The following is a 7,639-nucleotide window of genomic DNA, read 5'->3' as shown; positions in this document are numbered from 1 at the left end:
AATGAAAAGCATGTCTCATGTTTCGGAGGCAAATGTGAAAACGCTCTCCCTCCTTTAGTGGACTTAGCTATCCTAGGTACAACCACGAGTCCAGAGTTTTGTGATCTTAAAGAGCGTGAAGGATTGTAGGGTGATAGAAGATTGGTTAAGTACACATGAGCTAAACCATTTAGAGCGTTATAGGTCAGTAGCAATACTTTATAATCGATACGGAACTTAATGGGTAACCAGTGTAGTGATGATAAAATTGGTGTTATATGATCATATTTTCTTGACCTTGTAAGCATTTTGTACTAATTGTAACTGAGGAAGCAGGACAACCAGCTAGTAATGCATTACAGTAATCTAGTCGAGACGTCATGAATGCATGAACTAACTTTTCTGCATCAGAAATAGATAACATATTCCGTATCTTAGCAATGTTTCTGAGGTGGAAGAAGGCTGTTTTTGTAACATATGAAATATGATTTTCAAAGGACAAGTTGCTGTCTAATATAACACCCAGGGTCTGTAACTGTCGAGTATGGAGTAACAGTACATCCTTCTAAATGCAGATTGTAGTCTGAGAGATTCTGTGTACAGGTTTTTGGCCCAATAAGTAATACTTCAGTCTTATCTGAATTTAATAGAAGAAAATTACTAGTCATCCAATGTTTTACTTCTTTAACACACTCTGTCAGATTGGATAATTTAGAGATTTCATCTGGTTGTGTTGAAATATATAACTGAGTATCATTGGCATAGCAGTGGAAACTAATTCCAAGTTTTTTTTTAATATTGCAGAGTGGCAGCATATTGAAAATAGCAGAGGGCCTAACACAGATCCTTGCGGCACTCCATAGTTTACTATCGTTATCTTAGATTTTTACCCATTTAAATAAACAAAATTGTGACTATAATTAGATGTTCCACAGGTGCATTGTCAGGTACATTTTGTCTGAATAGCAGTCCTGGGGACATCCTCAGTGCGGCAATGAAGTGCAGCATCTCGTTCCTGCTTTCAAAAACTACAGTTAATGCTGCACTGTGAAAAATTGCTGTAAAGTTACAGCCAATATCCAACAGTAAAATACTGTTATTTCAATAAACAGTTAAATCATGTCAATTTACAGCTAATGATCATTAAATTAAGCACTTGCAGTAAATTTACAGCATTTAACAGTAAACTTAAAAAAAACTGTATCGCGCTGTAAAAAGCAGCACATGGGGCGAGACATCTTCAACACGAGCCCTCTTCGTCGAGATGTCTCCAGAGTGCAGAAAGCAAGCGGTCAACAGAATCTCTTCAAAACTCTTATCGTCTGCGTCTTCTAAAGAAGAAAACTGCTCAAGGTAAGTTTATTTCTTTGTTGTTATTTTACTATGTTGCACTCAACTAAAATCGCCTTTTTCGTGAGATATTTTTGACTGTACTACTTGGCGCGAATGGCGTGTTGCGGCCAGACAGACAGTTCTCAACAGGGGGGTGAGGCATTTCTCTAGTCGTGTTCTCCAAACTCTGATTATAACACTAGGTTCGCTAGGTTTGAGAATAATTGACGAGTGGGCGATGAATTATTTGAAAAATAATACACATACAAGGTTGTAATGCAGCCACGACTTCCAAGCGCAATTCAATGGCCCGTCGTCAGTTATTCCTCCTCGGTCACCACAACTCAAGACATTGTTCAGATGTTGTATTTGTCAGGTTTTTGTCCTTAAAACAAACTTGTGTGTAATTATTTTCTACACATCTGATACCAAGCCTCCATTGCTAATTCAAAACGTAATTTTAGAGCTAGTAATGGAGAAGTGCTTCAAGAACAGAGACACTACTACATCACAACTGAGAAATGGCACAAAGCTTTTTAATTGCGAAACTATTTTATTGATAAAGTTTCAATGAATGTTCACTCCATGTACGAGTGTGTGTCTGCTCTATATGTGTGTGCGTTTGTATGGAATAAAGTGCGGAAGACTGAGAGAATGCATTCCATAGAATAGATAATAAAACATGAAAAAGTTTGTCATTTTCATCCTGTTGTTTGCTAAAATCCCGAGTGTTAAATGAACACCCAAAGTGTACATATGACTCCATCTTACCAGGTGTTAAAAAGTAACACTGACGCAGTGTTAAAGTTAATGAGATAATTGATTGATGATTGAGTGATGATTGACAATTAGTGGAGACACCTGATGTTAATAAGCAGAATCACTGAAGAAACAACAAGAGAAAAAGAGAGAGACACAACATCTACAACTGACTTCCAGCCATTAAACATTATTACACTTATTATTAACCAGTTTGATTTGATTTCTGTCATACATCAACAAAAGTTCTTACTGAGAATGAACAGATGTTTAGATGTTAATGTTTTAATGAAAGTTTAGTTTGAAGTCACCATGATGGTGAAAAGCATTTCCTTTAGTTGGGCTCTTGACTCTATTTACTAATATTAATTTATCTCTGGCTGCTCTAACTTTGTGTTTGTAGAGCACATTTGTTATGGTCAGAGAAACTATGTTCTGGGCTGTGTTTCCTAAAAGTGCAGTGAGCCTAAGTTGATCAATTTAGATTTGCAATGCTTTGGGAAGCACAGTCAGAATGGTTGTGTTTTCTCATTGTGAAATGGTCAGATTCATTGGTGACATCCAGTATTAACTGATGTTATATTATTTCTTTACAGTAAATCTGTTGAGATCCAGCAGAGCTGTTCATTTAACACTGGGGATTTTGCTGTGATTCTGCATGACCATATTTTACATTCTTAATCCTACCCAATACCTAAACCTAACAATTAACTATAATAAGCAGTAAATTAAGAGTTTATTGAGGGAGAAGTCATAGTTAATCGTTTATATATGTGTTACCTATACTGAAGTGCACAGCAAAATCCCCAGTGTTAAATGAACACCCAAAGTGTACATATGACTCCATCTTACCGGGAGTTAAAAAGTAACACTGAAGCAGTGTTAAAGTTAATGAGATAATTGATTGATGATTGAGTGATGATTGACAATTAGTGGTGACACCTGATGTTAATAAGCAGAATCATTGAAAGAACGAGAGAAAAAAGGTGTTAATTAATGTTTTATGGAATATTTCATTTCAAGTCACCATGAAAGAGGTCAGCGTTTGCTTTAGTTGGGCTCTTGACTCTTTACCTTTTATTATTAATTTTCTCTGACTGCTCCAACTTTGTGTTTGTAAAGCACATTTGTTATAGTCAGAGAAAAAAGGATCTGGTCACAATATAATTTTATGAACGTCAAATTATGCCTGTTGTCATTTAGAGTCTAAATCTCTGACTGAGTGCTTGATGTGTAGCTTTAGTGTTAATGATTGTAGTCCTGTGATTTTACAGCTTGAGATCCAACATCAGGAAGACCTTTTTTTTTTTTTTTTTTCTTTAAGAATAATACATTATGAACTGAAGCTTCAGTTTAAACACACAGACATCAAGAATCAGCATATGATTCTCAAGAACGGTGACGATAAATAAATACAAAATACTGACAAACAGATCAACTCTGAACATCATAAAACAAGCTACTGTCACAACAAAACAACAGAGAAATAAAGCAAACATGAACAATCTACGAAAATTACAGGACAATTCAGCTGCATAATTTATTCATGCAGCAATGCATGATGGGAGCCATGGATGAGTTTTGATTGGTGGCTCCCATCATGCACTGCAACATTACACTGCTAGTGTTATGTCTGTGTGTGTTTCAAAAAAACCCTTCAGATCATAAAAGCTCTGCTGGATTTCAACAGATTTACTGTAAAGAAATATAAATCTATAACACCAGTAATACTGGATTTCACAATAGAAAACACAACCATTCTGACTGTGCTTCCCAAAGCATTGGAAACCTAAATTGATCAATTTTGGCCAAGACTTTTGGGAAACACAGCCCAGACCATAGTTTCTTTCATAACAAATGTGCTTTACAAACACAAAGTTGGAGCAGCCAGAGATAAATTAATGTTAATAAATAGAGTCAAGAGCCCAGCTAAAGGAAATGCTTTTCACCATATGGTGACTTCAAACTAAACTTTCTTAAAACATTAACATCTAAACATCTTTTAATTCTCAGTAAGAACTTTTGTTGATGTATGACAGAAATAAAATAAATGTAATAATAAGTGTAATAATGTTTAATGGCTGTATTCAGTTGAACTAAAAACACAATCATCAATCAATTATCTCATTAACTTTAACACTGTTTGCATTAAATAACAGCCAACACGTTGTATCAGTTTGAACCTTTATTTTCAAGAATGACACGTCTTAGACATAACAGTTGAAACAAATTCATCATCAAATTCACCCATATGAACTCTGCAGGTCAAAAGACCCATAGAACTTCAAAATGTTAGCAGTTAAACATACTCTTTACTTCCAGTATCTGTACTTTAAATACATGATGCTCCGAAAAATTGTCATCAAAAGTTTGTCAATGCTTCCCATGCAATTCCTTTACTTTGGGAGACTCACTGGTAAGACCAACATCAGTGTTGTAGAGTGTAGCAGGAAGATAAAGATAAAAGGATCTACATAGCAGGTAGAAACAGTAGAAAAAGTTCGATAGCACTCAAGGAGCTGGTTCCTTAAGAGATGAGGTGCTTCTTCAACCACAAAGAATTTGTCGATCCTGTCCTTGATCCTTCTCAATACCAGTAGGAATGGCTGGTGGCCCTCCCTCCAACTGAGATGGCCTTCAATACTGGTGCAGGACTGTAAACAGCAAAAACAAAAATTACATTAAACGAGACGGGAAAAAAAAGATAAAATATTTGCAAAAATAAATGCATAAAAACTCAGTACTAGTAATGTTTGATGAGAATTGTGCTTTAAAGGGATAGTTCACCCAAAATAATGTTCCACTCCCGTAAGACTTCTGTTCATCTTTTAAATACAAGTGGAAATACTGGAAGATTTGTCCATTTGATGCTTTAAAAAGTTCATAAAGGGATTGTAAAACTAATCCATACAGAGTTTAGCACTTTAGTCCAAATTTTCTGAAGAGACACGGCCACCTTATGAAGAGATTGATTTTAGGCTTTTATTCACATTAATCAGCACAAATAGTTATTGTGAAACGATGCTGCATAACACTGAGAATAAACTCATGCATGAATTCCCGTTTACCATATCGGATCTGTTTGTGTTTATAAATGTTTATATGTAAATAAAAAGACAAAAGTTAAATGTTCACATAATGCAAGTCTTCAGAAAATACGGAACAACTTAATTCATTTGGATTAGTTTTATGATCTCTTTATGAACTTTTTGAAGCATCACAGTGGTATTGGTATACTGTCAATGAATCGACAAATATCAGATTTCATTAAAATAACTATATTTGTATTTTGAAGATGATCCAAAGTCTTAGGGTTAGGAATGTCATGAGGGCGAGTACAAATTAGATTTCAGTAAATTAACCCCTTAATAAAAATAAATGCTGCACTCCACACATTTTTATGTCCTTATTGAACACCTGACTCAGATCATCAGCTCATTTGCAGGGAGTTCCATGAATTGAATTGTGGGTCCCCATGCAGGATGACTGAAAACCACTGCATTATGGTATTTACAACCATAACCATAATTTCAGAGTTCATAACGACATTGCAACAGTATTGCAAGTTTTACCTTATGGAAGTGCACAAGTCTGTCTTATCATAGTCTTCTTTCTCGTCACTGGATTATTTTTTCAGGGAGTCATGGACAATCTGATTAAATGACAACATTACGGGTTACAACTTGAGACTAGTAAAATGGAAGGTAATCATTACAGAAATTAATTGTGAAAAACAACATGCATACCTGTTTGCCATCACATCTAATCTGTCACTGGCCTTTGTTTGCTGGTTTTGCGCTGCTCTCTTTTTATGGTCAGACAAAGAATGAGTACATGTGCTGGAGGTTGAGGATCTTGTGTGTGACTAAGAGAGAAAAACAAAATTTAATGTTTCATGTCTATAAAAGTATTAATTCATACAGGGCTAAAGATAAAACATTTACACCATATTATGGAGACCTTAAAAGAATGCCTGAAGTGTTAAAACTTAAAACTAAAAGTATTAATATTTACCATTCAATTCACATTTATTTGTGTAGCGTTTTTTTTTTCTTCTTCCCACAATACATATTAGTTTCAAATACCAAATACCATCAGGATTACCACCAGACATCTTAAATTTAAATTGATTACTTAAATTTGTGTCCTCAGTGTCTGTCTTTTTTTTTTTTTTTTTTAAACAATATCATAAATACAGAAAATGTTTTTTTTTTTTTTTGCAAACTCAAATAGCAAAGCTGGAAACAAGCCCTGTGGACTTTAAGCACGACTGCTATATGACTGGCTTTAGTTAGTTATTGTCAAAGCCACAGCACTTACCTTCATTTAGAAAATCTTGAAATGCACCATGATAATGAACTTTCACCGGCATGACGACAGCTGTTGATCAAGAAAAATGCAAATAGTTCATTTTAAATAAAGTCCAGCGAACAGATGCAATCAGAAGCTCAATTTGTCATCTCACAAGTTATGTTAAAGTGAGATTGCAAAATACTAAAGTAACGAACGATTGCAAATGAAGCGCGCACATCTCTGGTTCTGGAACGGGTCTTTCCATGCGTGGCCAGAAATATAACCGTGACGCGGTTTCACTAGAATTCGAGCGCGGGGTGCAGATTCGCGCCTAACAATGCTGCACTTACACGGGCCGAGACTGTGGAAAATAACGCACGGCTGTATGAGACAAAATATGAGACAAAGTGCATTATTGCCTAAATTTGCCAGCACAAATATTAGAGCCTCGGGAAGTGGGAAATAGATGCTGCGTTATTTACGTTAATTTGTTTTAGCGCATTTAACATGAATCACAGAAAATATCGTCTATTTTTCAGTCCAAAGTCTAAAATATCGGCGTCAAATGTGCAAATTAATCAGCATTAAATAGACTTACCTTAGTTTGCAAACTGGCCTTGTGGCTCGTGCAATCAAATCAGAAATAATGTTAGCACTCAAACAATGTGTTGGAACTTAGAAATGTTAAGAAATGTAAAGGAAATGTGAAAATGGACAGAATTAAGTGGTAAAAGAATATATTATACCTGTTTGAGCACTATCCGCTCCTCGTGCTCGTCCGCCATTAATCCAAACGGAAATAATGTGCAACGACCGGAAATAGGATCAACTCATCTCCAGTGTCAATTAGTCAACTCGCTGAAATAACACTGACTCTGAACAATGGTTTACACTGTAAGTGTTGATGTCCTTCAAATCAACACCAGAATCAACACTTTTCAACACTGGAAAATTAACACCATAAAAACAACTCTAAACAACACTGGAAATTTTGCTGTGTGCCTGGAACTACTTGGACCTGCCTGGAACAGCTGTAGTATAAAGAGGGAAAATTGGTGGACGTACGCTGCTTCCACGGTGGACGTACGTCTGACAGACCGACGAATAGGAATCTCGCCAGAGAGGCCAATCTACTTGTAACTAAACGAGACAATTATAACAGTCACAAGCCTGTTATAGGGTTGTTGCTCTTCCTCACCACTGGGGGCACTAGAGGGCACTAGAGGGTTGTGCTATAAGTCAGGTAATATGGTAGAAGGAGAGGTAGCATGCGAAG

At 35.9% G+C, this 7,639-nt stretch overlaps 1 long non-coding RNA gene across 1 annotated transcript; it reads right to left on the bottom strand.

Moving 5' to 3' along the window:
- Nucleotides 1-4,242: 4,242 nt before the first annotated feature.
- LOC125262880 lies at nucleotides 4,243-6,947 on the bottom strand. The gene is made up of 4 exons (XR_007183654.1): nucleotides 6,391-6,947; nucleotides 5,817-5,935; nucleotides 5,643-5,722; nucleotides 4,243-4,724 (listed from the first exon to the last, which is right to left on the bottom strand). It is a non-coding gene; the product is annotated as an uncharacterized LOC125262880 (long non-coding RNA).
- Nucleotides 6,948-7,639: the final 692 nt, after the last annotated feature.

The sequence above is a fragment of the Megalobrama amblycephala genome, linkage group LG2, assembly GCF_018812025.1.
Source record: "Megalobrama amblycephala isolate DHTTF-2021 linkage group LG2, ASM1881202v1, whole genome shotgun sequence".
In the NCBI taxonomy this organism is placed as follows: domain Eukaryota; kingdom Metazoa; phylum Chordata; class Actinopteri; order Cypriniformes; family Xenocyprididae; genus Megalobrama; species Megalobrama amblycephala.
The sequence above is the reverse complement of the archived record's forward strand: the minus strand, read 5'-3'. Positions and strand labels throughout refer to the sequence as shown.